This window comes from Grus americana, chromosome 3, assembly GCF_028858705.1.
Source record: "Grus americana isolate bGruAme1 chromosome 3, bGruAme1.mat, whole genome shotgun sequence".
NCBI classification, from domain to species: Eukaryota; Metazoa; Chordata; class Aves; order Gruiformes; family Gruidae; genus Grus; species Grus americana.
In genome coordinates this window covers 110,256,254-110,276,900 of record NC_072854.1, presented here as the reverse complement: position 1 = coordinate 110,276,900, position 20,647 = coordinate 110,256,254, and the positions used below count along the sequence as shown (strand labels likewise).

The 20,647-nt window shown below is 38.9% G+C and overlaps 1 protein-coding gene across 20 annotated transcripts in view; it reads left to right on the top strand.

Moving 5' to 3' along the window:
• NRXN1 (neurexin 1) overlaps positions 1 to 20,647 on the top strand; it is a 735,823-nt gene that overhangs the window by 59,696 nt on the left and 655,480 nt on the right. The window lies entirely within an intron of this gene.

The window sequence follows — 20,647 nt, the reverse complement described above, 5'->3', positions numbered from 1 at the left end:
GTACATGACTTGAAATATTAGATAATCCATGGCTGAGTACAGAGTGGTTTTAGAAGAACATGAAATTTAATATACCAGCTCAAGCCATAAACCCCATTGTCTATCAAATTGAACAGCCTAATGTGTCTAAGTTTAACATTTTAAGAGAAAAAATACTCCCATCAAGCAAGTAGGTTACTGTTAAAAGATGTAGATGGTGGTGAAAAAATTCCCCAACCCCCCTCACCTTCAGTGTTGACCAGTTCATCCCTAAAACACAATACCAGATTCTTTTTTTTCCTTCAATCTGCTTGTAAAAATAGTAATAAATTTGTAATAAGGCTGGAATTACTCCAGTTATTCTGCCTCCTCCAATGATTACAGTTTCTCTGGATGAACATCAGTGCAAACTTTGTTGGAATAGAGCCTATCGAACTTTTTTATCTTGCTCTCGGTATATTCCTGGACTTTTTGATGCTCTTTACAATCACAGACATTATATATGAATTGTTAAATAAACTCAAACCTTCAGACATATAGGTGTATATTAGCTGTGACCTTAGCTAATAAGGGAATTGCCTTCTATAAATAGAAAGTTATTTTGCAATGCAGTGGCAGATGAATAACATACAGCACCATTCCTATAGATCAGATGAGAAAAATATACATTATATACTTAATGGTGTAAGTCCATATAGCTTCACCCACTGCAGAGGAGCTGACCTGACTAATACTGGAGCTGCCATGATTGTCATACATAAATGGTAAATGGCCAATAGTGTAGGATGGGATGCCTAATTTGTAGGGAGAAATATGATGACATAGATAAAGAGGGTGTCAGAGGTAAATGTAGTAAACAAAATACTGTTTTAAAAAGTGAAATTTTCAGAGTACAACTTTGGGGATTTTTTTTTAACCAAATGGTACCAAACTTAAAGGTTTTGAGCTGAGTTAATTTAAAATTTACAATAAAAGGGAAAAGCAAAGAAAACCAGGGTCACCGAGAAGAACAACAGAAGGTTGGCAACTAATGAGCTTGATTCTGCTAAGGGACTAAAACATTTATTTGTCTTCTTACTGATAGAAGAAACAGAAGGTAACATCGCAGGGACAGATACATTTTCGTGAGGGAAAGAAAAACGTTAAAGACCTTGCTGTTATGCTGGAAAAGACAATAAAGCAATTACTCCAGCTAAAATTTGCAAAGCATTAGGCCCAGGTGAATTTGATTACTGAGTTCTGAAGGAAGTAGCAAGAAAAAATAGTTAAAGTTTCAGATACACATTTTTGATTCATAAACTCATAAGAACAAGAGATCTTACGGTCATCAACTGTTTGATGTTGCACACAGGAAAAAGTCAATACAATGGGTATCAAAGGAAACAAATAACGACAGTTTAAATGGCAACATATTAAAATTTTTCACCAGTAACAACAGCTGGCTAACTTTCTTCTCTATATGGTCCCAAAGTATAATATCCATTTAAACCAATTGAGAAGCTCAAATCTATCTTTTTTCTCCTGATAGCTTTTGCAATGTAATGCATGCCTTTCAGTACAAGAATCAGCACACCATAAAAGTTATTAAAAATTTAGCAGTAGTCTGGTATCTATTGAAAGTAACATAAAGCTTATAAATGTAAACACCTTAGGTGTGTGATTATTTTCACATGTTATTCAGCAAAATGGTAATTCATACATTCATGCAAACCTGCTGCAGAAATTGCATTATGACCTAAGTACCAAGAACAGTATAAAATCTTGTCCTCTAGATAGGAAGTTTAGACCTAACTTTGGCAAAGTATGTAAACCTTTGCCTGTAGGTGATGGATTACTTTTGGATGAACTTATTATTAGAAGCAAAATTCTTTATTCAAAAGCCATGAAGCAATTTGAAATTATAATAAGAACAAATATTGCCAGCACTAAATATACAGAGAAAAACTTTTAATATCTTTGTATGAGAAATAAATAAATTTTTATCTGTTATACATACATCAACACTTGTAGCTGCCATGCACAGAAACAATGTTGCTTTTTGAAATGCAAACTACAGAAAAACTACAAAAACTTTAATGTAAAGTCTGGATTGTGCAAAACCCAATAGTTCTACCAACATTTGCTAGTCCTATCACTTGTACTATGAACATTGACAAATAATTGGTTTGCCTGTTCTTTGAGCTGCTGTTTTTCCATGTAAAGCTAGATAACAGTTTTTACAGGACAAAGTAAAGAACTAAAATATCAATATGAAAGCTAAGTGAGTGGTTTCTTTATAGAAATCTGTAGACTAAGTGAAATTCATACTGTACAACCTACGTATTATTTAATTATTTTAATGGTTCTGAATAAACCAAAATTATGATATAATTACTTTGTACAAAAATAATTATTCTTACTGCATGCAATAAAGCAAGTATTGTCTGAACAGAAGTCAGCATACTTTTAAATAGCTTAACAATTTTTTTCAGATAGTTAAGCTGCCTGTGTTACTAACTTTACTAGAGATATTTCTTGGTATCAATAATGTAGTAAAAACATGGTCTGAACTTTTTGGAATTACGAATCATGGCTCATAGTATTCCATTTAACACACTTGTCTGTTGACCCCAGCCAGCAGCTACACACTCATACAGCAACTTGCTCCCTTTCCCCCAGCAGGAGAAGGGAGAGAATGGGAAAAGCAAAAGTTAAAACAGTTTAATAAGTGAAAAGGGGAAAAAACAAGTGATGCAAAGGCAATCATCCCACAAGCAGACTGATGCCCAGCCAGTCTCCAAGCAACAACTACATTTGAAGACAAAACCTCCCAGGTTTTTTTTGCTGAGGATGGAATTATATCATATGGAGTATCCTTTTGGTCAATTCAGGTCAGCTATCCTAACTGTGTCACTTCCCAACTTCTTGCCCACTCCCAGCCTACTCTCTGGGTGCCAGAACAAAGATCAGAGAAAGCCTTGGCGCTGTTCAAGCACTATTCAACTATAGCCAAAGCATTGGTGTGCTATCCACACTGTTTTAGTCACAAATTCAAAACACAGCACCGTATGGGCTACTACGAAAAAAGTTAACTCCATCCCAGCCAGTCCCAGCACACAATGACAGTCTTTCTTTGGCAGGCATGTACATGCGTATTTTTGCAGGTATTCAATTCATTGCATAGCCTACAATATATACTTTGAGTGCCACAAACTTAAATCTCTCAATGCATATTAAAATGCTTCTGAAATAAATAGCCACTGTCTCTTTATTGTCATTTTGTTCTTAGCTTCCCTATGAGATGCAAGACTATCCTGCATAGGTATTTTAAGCATTCAGTATGAAAGTGGTATATTCTTTACATTTCAGCTTATTCAGGACCTTGATGTCCATGAAATACGTGAATGAGCGTGGTGTCATGAACTGCAGCTTGATACTTAACAGAATACTGCCCAGAAGCAATGTTACCTCTATTAGAGGTTTCCTGTAAGAAAGCGTGTAAGGGTGTATGATGTTTTGGAAGACTGCAAGAGGGAGAACATAGCACCAAATTTTAAAATTGCAATTAAAAAGAGCCAAGTCTAGCTTGCCAGCTTAACTTCAGTTCCCAGAAGACTTTGGAACAAATACTCAAAGTAAGGAAGAGATGAGTAACAGTAGACATGTATTTGTTAACAAGAAATTACATTAAACCAATTCTTCAACAATTCTTAGAGACTGTCAAGAAGCAGCAGATGTCGTGTATTCTTAAACAAATCTTTAGGCACTGTCTAACATGATTTTCTCTTAAGCAAGCTAGGAAATCTTGGGCTAGATTAAGTTTCTAAATTGCTAGTAAATTGCATACAAAGTTGGCTGGATAACTGTACAAGTTGTCTGTAATTCTCTGTCAAAGTGAAAGGACAACCGACCACGGGCATCGCTCCTGGAATCAATTCTTTGCTACTTTTCTGTGATCAGCCTGGATGGTGGAGCATAGACCAAGTTTATTAAATCTGTGATAACGCAGATCTGGGAAAGAGAAACAGTGTATTCAACAACAAGCTTTGAATACAAAATCAGCTTGACAAATTAGAGAAGAGGACCAAAAGATATGCTAAAACTCTGTGGAAATGAGCAGAAGGTGCTAGGCGTAGGAAGGAATTATGGACAGCAAAAATATGCTGTAGAAAAAAACTGGTGAAATACTGGGTTTTTTGGAAAACAATCTGTGACTCTATATGTATCACATTCTGAACAGGGGTCAGCAAAGCCATGAAGTTGTAAAAAAATCTAAGAACATTTTATCTGTTGTAAATGGAAATAAAGCTTGTAAGACACGGTGAAGTAATTATCCAATTCTGCTCAGTGCTGTACTCCAGGCTGGAATTCTGCATCCACTTTTGAGCATTGCATTTCACCAACAAAGTAGACCTATAAAACAAAACCAAAAGACTTGGGGTTATGTACCTTACATGAGAAATTACGAAGGGAGGACCTGATGGCAAAGATCAAGTTCATAAAGGGGTGGTATAAAAAGGAAAGAAATAATCTGTTCTTCTTTTGTCCAGGGTAGATAGGATAAGAAGTAATGGGGTTAAATTGCAGCAATTAAGAATAAGTTTAAATGTTAGGAAGAATGTTCTAATGATAAGAATAGTGAAACACTGAAATAGATGTAATGGGGGTGAGGGATTGGAAGGCATTAGATAAATAGTATTAGAATTGACACTGACATAGTTTATCCTACACCAAGGCAGAAAAATATGCTGGATGGTTCTGGTTTTTATGGTGATTAATTACATTGATACGTCCCTGGAACAGAGTAAAATATCTTGCCTAACAGCTGGTAGCCACAAAATTACATCTTCCAATACAGTAAATGCCAAAGACAAAATGCGCTAGTAGCTGTAGTAATTCAGTATCTGATTCTTTGACTTTTAATATCAAATATTTTTGCTTTCAGGTTAGAAATAATTATTTTTTTTCTTTTCCTTCCTCCCAGTAGTCGGATTGTGGGAAAATTCTACTTGTTTCTACTTTGACAAACTACAGGGGGTGAGGGCTTCAGCAGGAGTTTGTTACTGGAAGGAAGGAAGGGACAAGTCAAAGGGATGGTGGTGGTAGAGAAAGTGGTGCTGGTTTTCTCTAAAGATTAGAAAATAGGAAAAGAATCCAACACCATAAACCATATTTCAGCTTGCTTGGTTTGGCCCTTACAGGGTCATGAGTAGCCCAAGAAACAACAGAATGAAGTCTGAAACAGCACAAGCCTTTGATGAAACTTTGTTGCTTCTCCTGTCTCTGCTTTTGAGATCCTATAGTGAGACAAGTAGGTGAGGAAGTCTAGGCAAATTGTATTTACCTCTTTCCTGAAGTAGCTTGATGTTTTGGCACATAATGTTATTGCAATGAATAATATGTGGTGCTTTTGTTGTTCTGGTTGCTTTTTGAAGACCCTGTAGTTTGGACCCAACTGAACTGAATATTTCTCTTATTTCTCTCCTGAGAAAGTTTTTCTGCATATGTAACAACATTTCTTCTCTATTACGCTTGATAAGAAGAGATTTTTTAACTTTCCTCTTGGTGGAAAAAAAAGTAAGTCGTCTTTATTTTCTTCTGTTTCCCATTTTGTCCTTCATATTAAATCTACAATTCTTTCTACAGGAGACGTAAAGCCAAGGGGGAAAAGGGAAAGTCTACAATAAATTAAATTGGCATTTGGGAGGCATTTCCTAAAAATAAGTACATATATTTGAGGTGCAGAAGATTCTGATCTTTCTCTGGCCCACTTATTGATTGTAGAAGAGTTGCTTTTTGTTATGATAAAAATTGCAAAAATAGTAGTCTAAATAGTACTATTGCTAAAATAGTAGTCTAAACTGAGGAACGTCTAGGATTCTTAGACTAAGAAAGCATTTAAGACAATAAACTACTTCCATGCGTACTTTCCCTCCTTAGTTTCCTAGCTGAATAAAATGAGTTCACAAATTCTCATCACATTCAGCACTGCATATTTTTTCTTACTTAACAAAATAGATTTTTAGAATTAAATCCACTGTCTAAAAGATCACAACAATTTTCACAGACATTATGGTCTAGAGAAGTAGCATTATACACAAACAATTCTGCTGTTTAATAAAATACTATATGGCTCATATGATTCCTTCCTGATCTTTCATAAAAGTTTAAGTGTGGACATCGCGTACCTGTAGACAAAATATTGTATGCCTAAGCCTAGCCAAATCTTCTATCTTGACTTTTATTCTTCATTTTTCCTGAATCAAATTTAAATTCCCCTATGGTGTTTTCTTCAGCACAGGTATAAGTGGAAGCAGTCCTAGATGCACACGCTCAATTGAATTGAATGACCCTCACATCAGTCTTGAGCACCACTTGTGCTTACATGGAAACATTTACTACCAAATTTTCTGTCTGCTTCATGGAGGCATTTGGGTGTATGAGGTCCTTCCATGAAAGACACTATAGATTCACAAAGAGGTTTTATTGCTTAACAAAGTGTGGATACTTTATCAGTAAACTAAAAAGATTTCTACCTGCAAAGATATGACCTCAGTGCTCAGGGCCTGAGTATACAGAATGAGCTAAAAAGGGAGAGTAATTTTTAGTGATCAGCCTTCAAAATGTTTTTTAAAAAGTCAGTATAAGCAGAATGAGCAAAAATTAACCCTAGGAAGAACCCCTTTAAGAGAGTTTTTTCCCAAAAATAAAGTAGCGAGCTCACCTGTAAAATTATAGATTTAGAAGATTAAATGCTTTCTTTTAACATTCTGCATTATTTACTAACTATAATTATTCTGTGAACTGCACATTGGAGTCATGGTATATCTGTAGCTGCCTGTAGAGATCAAACCCCATTTTTTTCTCTTGATATTTCTTTACTAATAGTCTTGTGAACTATCATTCACATCTTTTTCATAACATCATAGCTATGTGATTATTTTTGTGAGGAGTGGCACTCGTGTCTTAAGGGATAAAAATGCTTTCTCAGAATCTGATTTTTCAAGGTACTGTGTAACTCCTGCATGTTTTTTTGAGGGCTGCATGGGGTTTTTTTACTACATATGAAGTATGAGTATGAGTCTGCTGGAGTTCCAGAGTCTAGTGAAGTATATTTCATATCCCTGAAAAGGAATGTAGCAGCCCTCAAAATCTCTTCAATCCTCTGTGTAGCACAGTGAATGTAATTGCATATTATATGTAAATTCATATTCAAATTATCTCTTCTAGAGAAGGTCCTGATCAACAAGGTAATGTGTCCTGTTTTACCATACAGTTAATCCATTTTGGTTGTTCAGTTTCTTTACAAATATTTTTCCTCCCCTTCAAATCACTATTAAATTAGCTGTGTAATGTTTCGTTTGCAAGCCAACATATACCAGTGACAGGATTTGTTGATACTGCACTGGAAATCAGAATTTGGGAATGTGGGTTTGCTAATTTCTTAGTGAAAAGATGTGTACTAGCCTAAGCTACTGATCTTATATCCGTCTTGATTTGCATAAATATCTCTCTAAGTCAGTGGGAGATGCTGGTAAAGACTGAAGTCAATAATACACACTTACTACTATGCTTTCCATGGCAGAACAGGCTGCCACAGAGTATATTGCCTTGGAGTTATTTTGTTTGAGGTATTATTGTTGGTAAGACTCTTTAAGTTAATACTGTGTTTTCCAAACCAGCCAAGTGCTTTCTGAACAATTGCATATGAGGTACTACTTCACATTGATGAATTGGTGCATTTTTATCATCAAGCTCAACTATTCTAACTCTCACGGGTAAACTGACCTCCAGCTTTCTCTTACAGCTATCAATTATTCTCCATGCATAGTGCTAGAAGCACAATGAGCAAAGACTTCAAATAGTACAGATAATTGCAATAGTGTTCATAGTTTGCACTGAATATATTTAGACTATTCTTTGAAGGGGAAAAAAGGCAATTATCCATTTTTTTTCTACCTGAGCCTGGAATTACAACTCATTTTTTAATAGAAGATCTTAAAAAAAAAAAAAAGAAAAACCAAACCAAAAAGCAACCCATCTTGGAATACTTCCTCTGTGACCAAGAGATACACTCAAAGAGATATACAGGAACATGTTTGAAACTGCAGCACTGTTTCCTTTAAATAGCCCCAATAAATGTATTTGTTAAAGAAAAATTGATACAGAAAGAAAAATGAATCACTGCTCCTGGGGTAAAAAAAATAGTGTCTCAGATGCTTTATAATTGTTCAGAAAATATTGACTCCTGGAAAACCTCACAAGGTTAGTGAGATCCATGGCATTGTGCTGAGTAAGTTACAGTAACTCTTATGCACTCTTTCTTTTCCCCAAAGAAATTGCTATTCTTTTTCTTCTTTTCCCCTTCTTTTTTTTAAATTCTTTTTCCATTGTTGTTGTTGTTGTTCTTCTTTCATTTGCCTATGGTCCTTATATTTGCTAAGAAAACTACCAAATTTGAGGAGAGACTATCCAAATTACGTAAGCAAGTGGGATCACTTTTTTATGTAAATGATACCAAAATGTATGTCAGTGTTGTACAAAGATGACTAAGTTCTCTGTGCAAACTTCAGCCTTTAGGGCCCAATCCTGTAATCCAGTTGCAAAATTCGTCTTGACCTGAGGTTTCCAGTGGGACTTTTATCTCATTTCAGAGAATCATAGCTGCTATTAGTGCTACATGGTGAACTTTAGTATTCCTTTGTACCCACCACTATTTTCTTCCAGCATGTGTGAACCCTGTTCTTCAGTTTCTAGAGAAACTGGGAATTAGAAAGCATGTGTTGCCTCTGCCCAAATTAAATCTGTACTCCGCTCTTCAGTGGATTTGACTTATGTTCTTTAATGTTTGTGACTATAGCTATTTTTCATATTTTGACAAATTAGAAAAAAATAGCCAACACTTGAATGAGATCTCTTTTCTAAATGCCTTTCTCCTCTTTTTATGCTCCAATGTGTATGTAATTGGATGATGCAATTCTAAGAGAGGAATTCCAATTAAAAATGTGTTTATGAGGGTTTCAATCAGAGATTTGAACTTGTGTTATAAGGGAGTTACACCAGTCTGCATATATTTGAAGTAACTCTCTTGTCTCAGTGGAGATTTACATAACCATATCTTCCATCAGAATCTGCACTTTCCCCTTGCATACTCACTCAAATCAATTTAGATGAAAAATTTATTTATTTGACCTATTTTAATAACATTACTATCACAAATCATATCTAAATGTGTGGGTATGTAGGCATTCACAAATAAAACATATGAAGATTATTTCCCTGTGATAGTATCAACATTTTCTATGTTGCTTTTATTTCATCTTATAAAATACTGGTTTGGACAAGCAGCCTTGACCTAATGTATAATATGCAGCTTGGTGAAGCAACAACTATACACTAGAGATGGCACTAAGCTCCTTTTAACTACAACATAAACCCAGATCTTGAAAGCATTGTGGTAACTTCCATTACACTAAAAGCTATTGATTAGAAATCCTTCCCTGGCAGAAAGAGGGGACTCATGAATTCATTGTGTTACGATGATTCACCATGAGATCTCAATGGATGTTGCAGATGCCAAGTAGCAGCACAGCAGATAAACCATGAAAATCAAGGAGCAATCCAGGTCTTATCCAAGCTGTGTAAATTAATGAAAAGATTTCTGTCCATCTGAACGGGTTCTAAAGAAGATCCCATTGTATGTCATAAGAACTATTCCTGCTATAAGATATAAAAAGCAGAATGAAAAAATGGATCAAGCACTTTTTAACTTGCTATATAAAGAGGCTTTGCAAATGAAAATAATTTGAGTTATGTTGTTAGTGGCTTTTGTACAGTTCTTATAATTTTGTTTTGAAACAAACTATAATTGCAGAACTACAGTTCCTTGAAATATTTTCTTTAAACAAAAGAATATACAACAAATTCAAAGTCCTATTAATTGATACTGCTTTTTCAAGTTCATAAGCATCTTCATATGCATTAGTCTTTGTTTTGCTGAATGGTAAGGAGACTTTTCCTGAAGTTCAGTGTTATCTATTTCTGTACCTTGGCATGATACGACATTTTAGGGGAGTTTTGTGTTAGCAAAGTAAAATTTTTTTTTCCTGTGTGTGAAGATTGCTTCTGGTTTGGTTTCTGTATATATTAATAGTTGGACCATAGTGCATCATTTATTGTTCACTATGTTGCCTATATTAATTACATTTATACACATTTTACATTGCATAAGATATTATTTTTACACAAATTAATGTGCATATGCTTATGTAGTCTATGTATTCCATGTATACTGATAACAATTCCACCTCATTCAAATATGAGTTTCTCTGTTAGTAGATGATTAGTTGCTCAGGTTATTTCTTTATCCTGAAAATGTGATTGAAAAAAAAATAAATTGCAAGAACCATTTGTGGTTTGCTTGGGAGTTTTGTTAACTTGATTAAGTACATAGGTTATATAATACACGATCCCTCCTTTCATGATTATAATTCTGTGAATTGCCTAATGGTGTAAATACTCTGCTGGGGAGAAATTTTAATTATGGTTTAGATGTAGGAGTTTTTCCACTTTGGGAACCTCAGAATTATTCCTCCTCTTCATGAATAAAAGCTAGGAAGCAGGTGATTTGTGTGCTCATTTTAATAATGGACCAACAGTCAAACAAGATTTCTGTTGTTCACTGTGATTTACCTTAGGATTTCTCCTATAAGGCAGATTGCTTAGTCTACTTATTATTACAATTTTGTTTTAATAATGTAAGAAATACTGTTTTATATCATGCTTAAGATATAACCTCAAAAGAATGCTGTCTAAAAAATACATTCAGAACACATTTTAATGGACGTATTTTTTCATATTACTCAATAATATTTATGTCTCCTCAGATATCTTCTTCGATAGCTCTACATTTAGATGTTCTCATTAATTTCCTTCTAAACTTCTATTTGACTCAGTCCCATGAAAGGTCATTACAATATTCCCTACTGTCCTCTTGATATGTACTACAGGGCAATACATCACAGAGACAACTTTTTGTGAGGAATTATTATAATTGGTTCTGGTGAAGTTTTAGCCCAGAAACAGATCTTCATTAAAGAATCCTATGTTGATTTTTCTTGATGCCAACATCTTTGTCGTTCTAACCAATTTACTAGAAGACCTGACAATAGAAAAGATGCTTTACCACTTTTTCATTGTCAACATGCTACTGTACTGATGTATTATGATAGATGAATTACATCACAGCATAACTATGCAAAAAATAATCTGCACATGGCCTATACTGAAGGTAATGTAGGTTTAGAAAAAAAACCAAAATGAGTAAAGGTTAGCATCAGAATATATATCCAAGTAATTTATTTCAGAAAGGAACAAAGGTCATAAGGAAGACTTCAATAACTGTCAAAGGTGACAGCAAGTCTGCTGTAGACCATCTGACCAGGAAGAACAAGTGGATGAGATCTACAGACAGATAGGAGGAGCTTCACATTCACAGGCCCTGGTCCTCATGGGGGACTTCAGCCACCCTGATGTCTGCTGGAGGGACAACATAGCAGGATATAGGCAATCCAGGAGGCTCCTGGAGTGCATTGATGATGACTTCCTCCTCCAAATGATAGAAGAGCCAGCGAGGAGAGGTACTCTGCTGGACCTCATACACCAACATGGAGGGGTTCATTGGGGATGTGAAGATCAAGGCAGCCTTGGCTGCAGTGACCATAGTGGAGTTCAGGATCCTAGGGCAGCGAGGAGGGTGAGAAGCAAGCTCACAACACTTGCCTTCAGGAGAGCTGATTTTGGCCTCTTTGAGGATCTGGTCAGAAGAGTCCCATGGAATAAGACCCTGGAGAGAAGACAGTCCAAGGAAGCCAGTTAATATTTATGGATCACCTCCTCCAAGCACAAGAGAACTGAGGCAAAAATTCCAGGAGTCCTGTGTGGATGAACAAAGAGCTACTAGCCAAACCCAAACACAAAAAGGCCGCCTACAGAGGGAGGAAGCAAGGGCAGGTAGCCTGAGAGGAATACAGAAACATTGTCCAAGCATCCAGGAATGAAGTTGGGAAAGCCAAAGCCCAAATGGAATTTAATCTGTCCAGGGATGTCAAAGACGACAGGAAGGGCTACTATAAGTACATTACTGACAAAAGCTGATTCAACATAAGCCAGCAGTGCACGCTTGCAGACCAGAAAGCCAACCATATCCTGGGCTGCATCAAAAACAGCGTGACCAGCAGGACAAGGGAGGTGATTCTCCCCCTCTACTCTGCTCTCATGAGACCCCACCTGGAGTACTGTGTCCAGCTCTGGAGTCCCCAGTACAAGAAAGACATTGAGCTGTTGGAGCAAGTCCAGAGGAGGGCCACGAAAATGATCAGAGGGCTGGAGCACCTCTCCTGTGAAAACAGGCTGAGAGAGTTAGGATTGTTCAGCCTGGAGAAGAGAAGGCTCCAGGACGACCTTCTAGAAGCCTTCCAGTACCTGAAGGGGGCCTACAGGAAAGATAGAGAGGGACTCTTTGTCAGGGAGTGTAGCGATAGGACAAGGGGTAATGGGTTTAAGATGAAGGAGGGTAGATTTAGATTCAATATTAGGAAGAAATTCTTTACTGTGAGGGTGGTGAGGCACTGGAACAGGTTGCCCAGAGAAGTTGTGGATGCCCCCTTCTTGGAGGTGTTCAAGGCCAGGCTGGATGGGGCTTTGGGCAATGTGGTCTAATGGAGGGTGTCCCTGCCCATGGCTGGGGGGTTGGAACTAGATGGTCTTCAAGGTCCCTTGCAACCCAAACTATTCTATGATTCTATGAAAGAAAGGCCAGGGAAAATGCGGACCCTTTGTCAACAAGATGGGGGATCTGGTGACACAGAGCATGGAAAACCTGAGGTACTGAATACCTTCTTTGCCTCAGCCTTTACTATCAAGATCAACCTTCAGGAATCCCAGGTCCCAGAGACAAAGGGGAAAGGCTGGAGCAAGGGAGATGTACCCTTGATGGAAGAGGATCAGGCCAGGGAATACTTTAACAAACTGGTCATACATAAGTCCATGGGACCTGATGGGGTGCACCCACAAATGCTGAGGGAGCTGTCGGATGTCATTGAGAGGCCACTCTCAATAATCTTTGATCAATCATGGCAGCTGTGAGAAGTACTCAAAGACAGGAAGAATGCAAATGTCACCCCCATCTTCAAGAAGGGCAAGAAGAAGGACCAGGGAGCTACAGGCCAATCAGAGTCACCACAATCCCTGGCAACATGATGGAGCTGCTAATCCTGGAAACCATTTCCAGGCACATTAAGGACAAGAAAGTCATCAGGAGTAGTCAGCGTGGCTTCACCAAGGGTAAGTCATGCTTGACCAACTTCATAAACTGCTATGATGAATTGACTGACCTGGTAGATGAGAGCAGAGCACTGAATGTTGTCTTCCTGGACTTAAGTAAGACCTTTGACACTTTCTTCATAAGATCCTCATAGACAGGCTGCTTACATATGGGCCGGATGAGCAGACAGTGAGGTGGCTTGAAAAGCACCTCACCTGAATAGCCAGATCCAGAGAGTGATGATCAGTGGCACAAAGTCTACTTGGAGGCCAGTGACTAGCTGTGTGTCCCAGGGATCAATACTGGGTCTGATCCTATTTATCATCTTCATTAATGGTCTGGATGAGGGGGCAGAGTGTACCCTCAATAAAGAGGAGAACCTTCAAACTGGGAGGAGTGGCTGATACACCAGCAGGTCATGCTGCCATCCAGAGGGACCTTGGCAGGCTGGAGAAGTGGGCTGACAGGAACCTTATGAAGTTCAACAAGAATTGCAAAGTCCTGCACCTGGGGAGGAACAACCCGCTGCACCCATATATTCTGGGGGATACCAGCTGGAAAGCAGCTTTGCAGAAAAGGACCTAAGGGTCCTAGGGGACACCAAGTTGACAATGAATCAACAATATGCCCTTGGGGCAAAGGAGTCTAATGGTATCCTGGCCTGCATTAGGCAAAGCATTGCCAGCAGGTCGAGGGAGGTGATACTTTCCCTCTACTCAGCACTGGTGAGGCCACACATGGAGTACTGTGTCCAGTTCAGGGCTCCTCAGTGCAATAGAATCATGGACATACTGGAGAGAGTCCACCCAAGAGCCAGAAAGATGATGAAGGGACTCTCCTATGAGAATCCCAGCTGAGAGAGCTGGGACTGTTTAGCCTGGAAAAGAGAAGGCTCAGGGCTGGTCATGTTAATGTATATAAATACCTGAAGGGAGGGTACATAGAGGACAGACCCAGGCTCTTTTCAGTGGTGCCCAGTCCCAGGACCAGAGGCAATGGGCAAACTGAAACACAGGAGGTGCTGTCTGAACTTCAGAAAACATGTTTTCACTGTAAGGGTGACCGAGCACTGGCACAGCTTGCCCAGAGAATGTTGGAGATATTCATAAGCCGTCTGGACACAGTCCTGGGCAATCAGCTCTAGGTGGCCCTGCTTGAGCAGGGAGGTTGGACCAGATGACCTCCAGAGGTCTTTCTGCCCTGGCTGTTCTGTGATTCTGTGATTCTGTGATTCTGTGATATTGATTAAACTGTTAGGAAGTTAAGAACTAGCTGTAACTTAGTTTGGGTTCATTTTATAGACGTCCCCAAAATGTGACTGTCTTGAAACATCTACTACCACTAGAAATTTTAGTTGTGTGGTTCTGAGACAGGAACAGCCATAGATGAGAAATTAATGTAGCTAGCCATAGTAATATACATACAATCAGGGTTTTGCAAAAGCATGTCAGGTACAGTATCTCCTTGTCAGGAGCCACCTTTTTCACCTATTCTAAACTAATACCTGCAAATTTTTTACATCACTTAGTAGCCTTAAAAAAGTTACAATATATTCTTATGCCAATAAAATACCTGTTTAGCCAATTCATATCAAAGTGATTAATGAAAATCAAGAATTGGTCTAAAGCATCTATTTCCTGATTGCAATGTGTGCAAGTAGTCTGTACACACAGGAGCTCCATCCAGGTATTCACATGGCTACAAAATAAAATATTGTTGCTCAGTTCCTGTAAAATCTGTGGAGGACCAGATTTTAAGTGAATAAATGTTGATTTTTTTAATTGTAAAATTTCTTGTAATTAGTTTCATCGTCATTATCTACAACTACTAATTAATCAGAATAACATTCAGCATTAGCATTGAAATGATTGTAGACTAGTAAAGGAGAAAATTAAGTTAAGTTCTTTAAAAAATATAAAGATATCGATTTTGTTCACTCACAGTCACAGATAGCTGTGATTAAATTTTAATTTGATGTCAAATTAAACACTCGGTTACAGCAAGCTGACTTCCAGAGTACAGCTCCACTCACTTCAGAGGAATTTCCCATTTAAATGAGCAGAAAGTTTGTACTGTACCATTCTAAAGGCTTCCAAAGGCAGGTTCAGCTCGGTTCACATGCACAAATTGGATCTTGGTAGTAGCCAAGAAAATTTTATGGTGACTAGCTGAAGAAGTATACAACAAAGTGATTTTGAATATTGCTACTCTATTTTTAATTGTGTACAGTGCGTCTTCTACATTTTTAGCTGCTAACACTGAAGAACATTTCATACCAAATTGTCTTCAGCCACCTGTGTTGAAGTCATAGCATCACATAGCACACACACGTTCCTCACTTTTGTATAAAGACAGCACGTGAGTACAAAAATATGGCTAGCTTTGCATGCAGTCCTGTTAATTTGGTGTCGTACTAGACCGGGAAGGCACAAATATCCAGCTACAGAGTCAGAACTTGAATGAATATCTCAGATGGGCAGAATGTGCAGTCATATGTCATCACCCTTTAGTAAGTGATTGGACAGGGATTTGATTTCTTCTGATAGTAACTGGGGCCTGGTTATGCAGCCTCTTGTATAGACATCTACCCCAGCAGTGGCCGGTGCCTCCGCCCAGATAGAGCTACTGAAGGGAGAAGCTTCAGTGCAGGAAATGCCTAGACCTTTCTCCTGGGGCATGGATAGGTGGCAGACCTGCCTGCAAAAGGTGTGCCCAGGTGGAGGACCTCTAGCAGCAGGTGGCTGAGCTGCAGAAGGCAGTGAGAAGGCTGTGTAACATCAGGGAGGCTCAGAAGGAGTTAGGTAGCTGGTTCCAAAGACAGCAGTAAGGGACTCTGGAGCACAGGTAATTTTTTCATCAATCCTCCCGGTCAAAGGGAAGGGGTTTGAAAAGGCCAGTTGAATCTGGCAAATCAACAAATGGTTATAAGACTGGTGCCACAGCTAGGGGTTTGGCTACTTAGACCATGGGACTTCTTTGAGAGACTTGGTCTGCTGGGGGCTGCTGGGGTCCATCTGTCAGAGAAGGGGAAGAGCATCTTTGGTCATAGGCTTGCCAAGCTGGTGAAGAGGGCTTTAAACTAAAGTTGCCGGGGAGAGGGGGAGCCTCAATCCATCCCACTCCTACCAGTTTAATGCCAGTGCCAGCAATAGATGCCCAGAGCTGGAATAAGGACTACAGGTCAGCAGGAGAGCACCTGAAGTGCAGCTCAGAAGAATTCCAGCCACTCCATCCAGTAAGTTAGCTTCAGCAGGGGCCCAACTTAAATGCCTCTGTGCAAACGCACATAGCACAGGGAATAAACAAGAGGAGTTGAAGAGGTGTGCACACCTGCAGCACTGTGATCTTATTGGTGTCATGGAGACCTGGTGGGATGGCTTCTATGACTGGAGTGTTGGAATGGAAGGATACAGGCTTTTTAGGAAGGACAGGTAGGGGAGATGAGGAGGAGATGTCACCCTCTGTGTCAATAGCCATCTGGGGATGGATGAGGAGCTGACCGAGAGCTTGTGGGTTAGGATTAAAGGGAAGACAGGGACAGTGGGGTCTGCTATGGGCCACCTGGCCAGGAAGACTGAGCGGATTGAGGCCCTCTATAGACAGATAGGAGCAGCCTCATGTTCACAAGCCCTGGCCCTCATGGGGGACTTCAGCCACCCCAATATCTGTTGGAGGGACAACGCAGCAGGGCATAAGCGATCCAGGAGGTTCCTGGAATGCATTGATGATAACTTCCTGCTCCAAGTGACAGAAGAGCCAATGAGGAGAGGTGCCATGCTGGATCTTCTTCTCACCAACAAGGAGGGACTGATGGGGAATGTGAAGTTCAAGGACAGCCTTGGCTGCAGTGACTATGAAGCAGTGGAGTTCAAGATCCTTAAGGCAGGGAGGAGGGTGCACAGCAAGCTCACTGCCCTGGACTTCAGGAGAGCAGACTTTGGCCCCTTCAAGGATCTGCTTGGTAGAGTACCATGGGACAAAGCCCTGGAAGGAAGAGGGGCCCAAGACAGCTGGTTAGTATTCAAGGATCACCTCCTCCAAGCTCAGGAGCAATGCAACCCCGCAAAGAAAAAGTCAGGCAAGAACATTAGGAGGCCTGTATGGATGAACAACATGGATGGAAAACCTCAAACACAAAAAGGAAGCCTACAGAGGGTGGAAGCAAGGGCAGGTAGCCTGGGACGAATACAGAGAAACTGTCTGAGCAGCCAGGGATCAGGTTAGGAAAGCTAAAACCCTAATAGAATTAAATCTGGCCAGGGACATGTCAAGGGCAATAAGAAAAGCTTCTGTAGGTATGTCAGTGATAAAAGGAGGACTAGGGAAAATGTCGGCCATCTCTGGAAAGAAACAGGACACCTGGCTACCCAGAATATGGAGAAGGAGGAGGTACTCAATAACTTTTTTACCTCAGTCTTCACTGGCAAATGCTCCAGCCACACCACCCAAGGCACAGAAGGCAAAGGCAGGGACTGGGAGAATGAAGAAGCGCCCACTGTAGGAGATCAGGTTTGAGATTCAGCGTTCAGCTCTGGGGTCCCCAACATAATAAGGACATGGAGCTGTTGGAGCAAGTGCAGAGGAGGCCACAAAGATGTTCAGAGGGCTGGAGCACCTCTTCTATGAAGACAGGCTGAGAGAGTTGGGGGTGTTCAGCCTGGAGAACAGAATGCTCTGGGGAGATCTCCTAGCAGTCTTCCAGTACCTGAAGGGGGCCTACAGGAAATCTGGAGAGGGACTGCTTACAAGGGCATGTAGTGAAAGGACAAGGGGTAATGGGTTTAAGCTGAAGGGGGTTAGATTAGATAGCAGGAAGAAATTCTTCTCTATGAGGCACTGAAACAGAGAAGCTGTGGATGCCCCCTCCCTGGAAGTCCTCAAGGCCAGGTTGGATGGGGCTTTGGGCAACTTGATCTAGCAGAGAGTTTCCCTGCCCACGGCATGGGGGTTGGAACTAGATGATCTTTAAGGTCCCTTCCAACCCAAACCACTCTATGATTCTGTGATTCTATGACATGATTGACTACACAAAGCACAGTACAACAAGGAATCAGGTTTAATGGGCTAGTTTTTCTTCTCATGTACACCAAAACAAGCATGAATAATTCTGAAAAATATTTATTTCTCATTTCACAACTGTTTCTTAAAGAAGTTGTTGAAATAAGTTCATAATTTTTATGAATTTTTCAAATTAATTTGAAAACAGATATTCTTATAAATAGTAATAACTGAATACCTGTGTCATCCTGCATCACTTTTATATAACATAATGTTCTTGCCATTACTCTCTGCCAGCCAGAATAGTTAATTCTGTATGAAAGGTTCTGATAGAAATATCCTGAAAATATATTTTCATGCCATGTACCCAGCAAGGCTAATCTGGAGAAAATCCAAAGGAATAATAATAGTGCTAGGAAGAAAAGAGGAGTTATTGTAAGATGTACAGGTCCGGTAAAGCGGACCATATACAATCAGTCAGTCCTTAATTCTAGTTAGTCTATTCATTCTCCGTGATAGGAAATAAGACCTCTATTGATCACAAAGAAGATGTCTAAAAGCACAAATCAAAGTGCGCAAATCCCAGAGATTTTAAATGGAAATCGAATGTTTCCAATCCAGAGAAATAGTCCCAGAAGCTAAATGGAAAAAGAGCAGCAGTTCAACTTAAAGAATAGCTGTCTACTGAGCGAAATACAGATTTACATTGTGTTTCCTTTTCTGCTTAGACGTAGAAATTAAAACACTGGGGAGGGACCATGGTTCTTTGACTTGCCTTCACTTATGCAAATGAATTACTTTCATTATCTCTATTATTAATATTACTAAATTTAATTACTAAAAAACCTTTGATTTCACCTTTGATTCCTGGCTGTGGTTACTGCAGCAATGACACAGATGCAAGAGCACTTGTCCCAGTGACTGATGCAAATTTCTTTAAACCATTGACATATTGCAAGCAGGCCTGAAGTTTAGTACATCTGAGACTAGCCAGATCCATTTTGGAGAAAAAGAATTAAATTTAATGAGGTGGCAAAATAAGGCCAAAGTCAAATTTCTTGGGATTGTAATATAATTAAACAGCAGTCAGTTTTATATCTACATGATGGTCTCTCCCCTGAGTCAGTCCAAGTTTATTTAGAAGTATGGTAAAAATTACTAAAAGAAGAGGATAACTTTCAAAAAATGTCAGTTCTAGGAAGTGGTTGAGAAAAAAGAGATATAAATATCAATGATGTGCTTATATGTTAACTACGATGGCTTCAAAAAAAGCACAAGTCTATTCAGGTGTGCAATATCTAAAAATGTGTAACAACAAAAAAATCTTAGATTAATAGCATTAAACTAAAGCAATGTTGAATGATTTCATGTTTGATACACTTGTGATGACAAATGATAGAAAAGTGATTAAGCTACATAGGAATCAAACAGAACAAAAAATTGTTGCCTCAGAAAGGGTATTGATTTAATTATGTCTTGATTCTGTTTGTCATCTCCAGACAACTGGAGATGGTATTAGAAAATATTACAGGGTGTAGAAGTAAATTGGGGGTGGGGGTATTTTCCCATTGGGAACAATAGTAATGATTTGTCTGAATTATTTTTTTTCACCCATTATATTTGAATTCTTCATGGGAAATATTTCTCAGTGAGCTCTTTGTGCAAATGATGCAGCGATTGGTTCTGAGAAAACAATTTATTTGAACATTTTTGTGTTTAACAGGGTGTCAAAGTATTTGCTACTGTTTATGCTTGGTTTCTGTTCTCATTTGACTAGAGAAAATTCATAGATTCATACAAGCTATGGCCAGAATGTACTGTTATAAAAATATTAACCTAACCTCCTAAATGGCAAAAGGCAGAATCTCTTCCAGGGATTCCTACAATGCAGCCCAAAAGCAGTGACTGATACACAGTTTCTGTTAGAGGAAGGCTCTGTCTTAAGACTTCAGGGAAGAATTTGCCAGTATTCCCAATGTTTATTTTATATTTATTGAAAATTTTCATCTTATTTTTAATTTGAACTTTTCTGACTCTCGATCCCAGCATTTGTCAGCTTGAAAGGATTTCCAGTTATCAAGAATCTCTCTCCTGACATTGATAGTTACAGACTGGGTTCAAGACACTTCTTAATCTCGTCTTTGATATACTCAATAGATTGAGCATCTTAGGGTTTTCATTGTAAGACATGATTGCTGAGTTTTCTTAGGTTTTTAATACCATGAATGACTGTGGGAAGTTTTTTTCTGAAACCTCTTTCATTTTCACTTCCTTCTAAATATATAAGCACTGGAACTAAACACAGTAATGGTTTTAGTTATGCCACAAAGGTAATGCCATTTTCTACTTCTGTTTGTTATTTCTTTG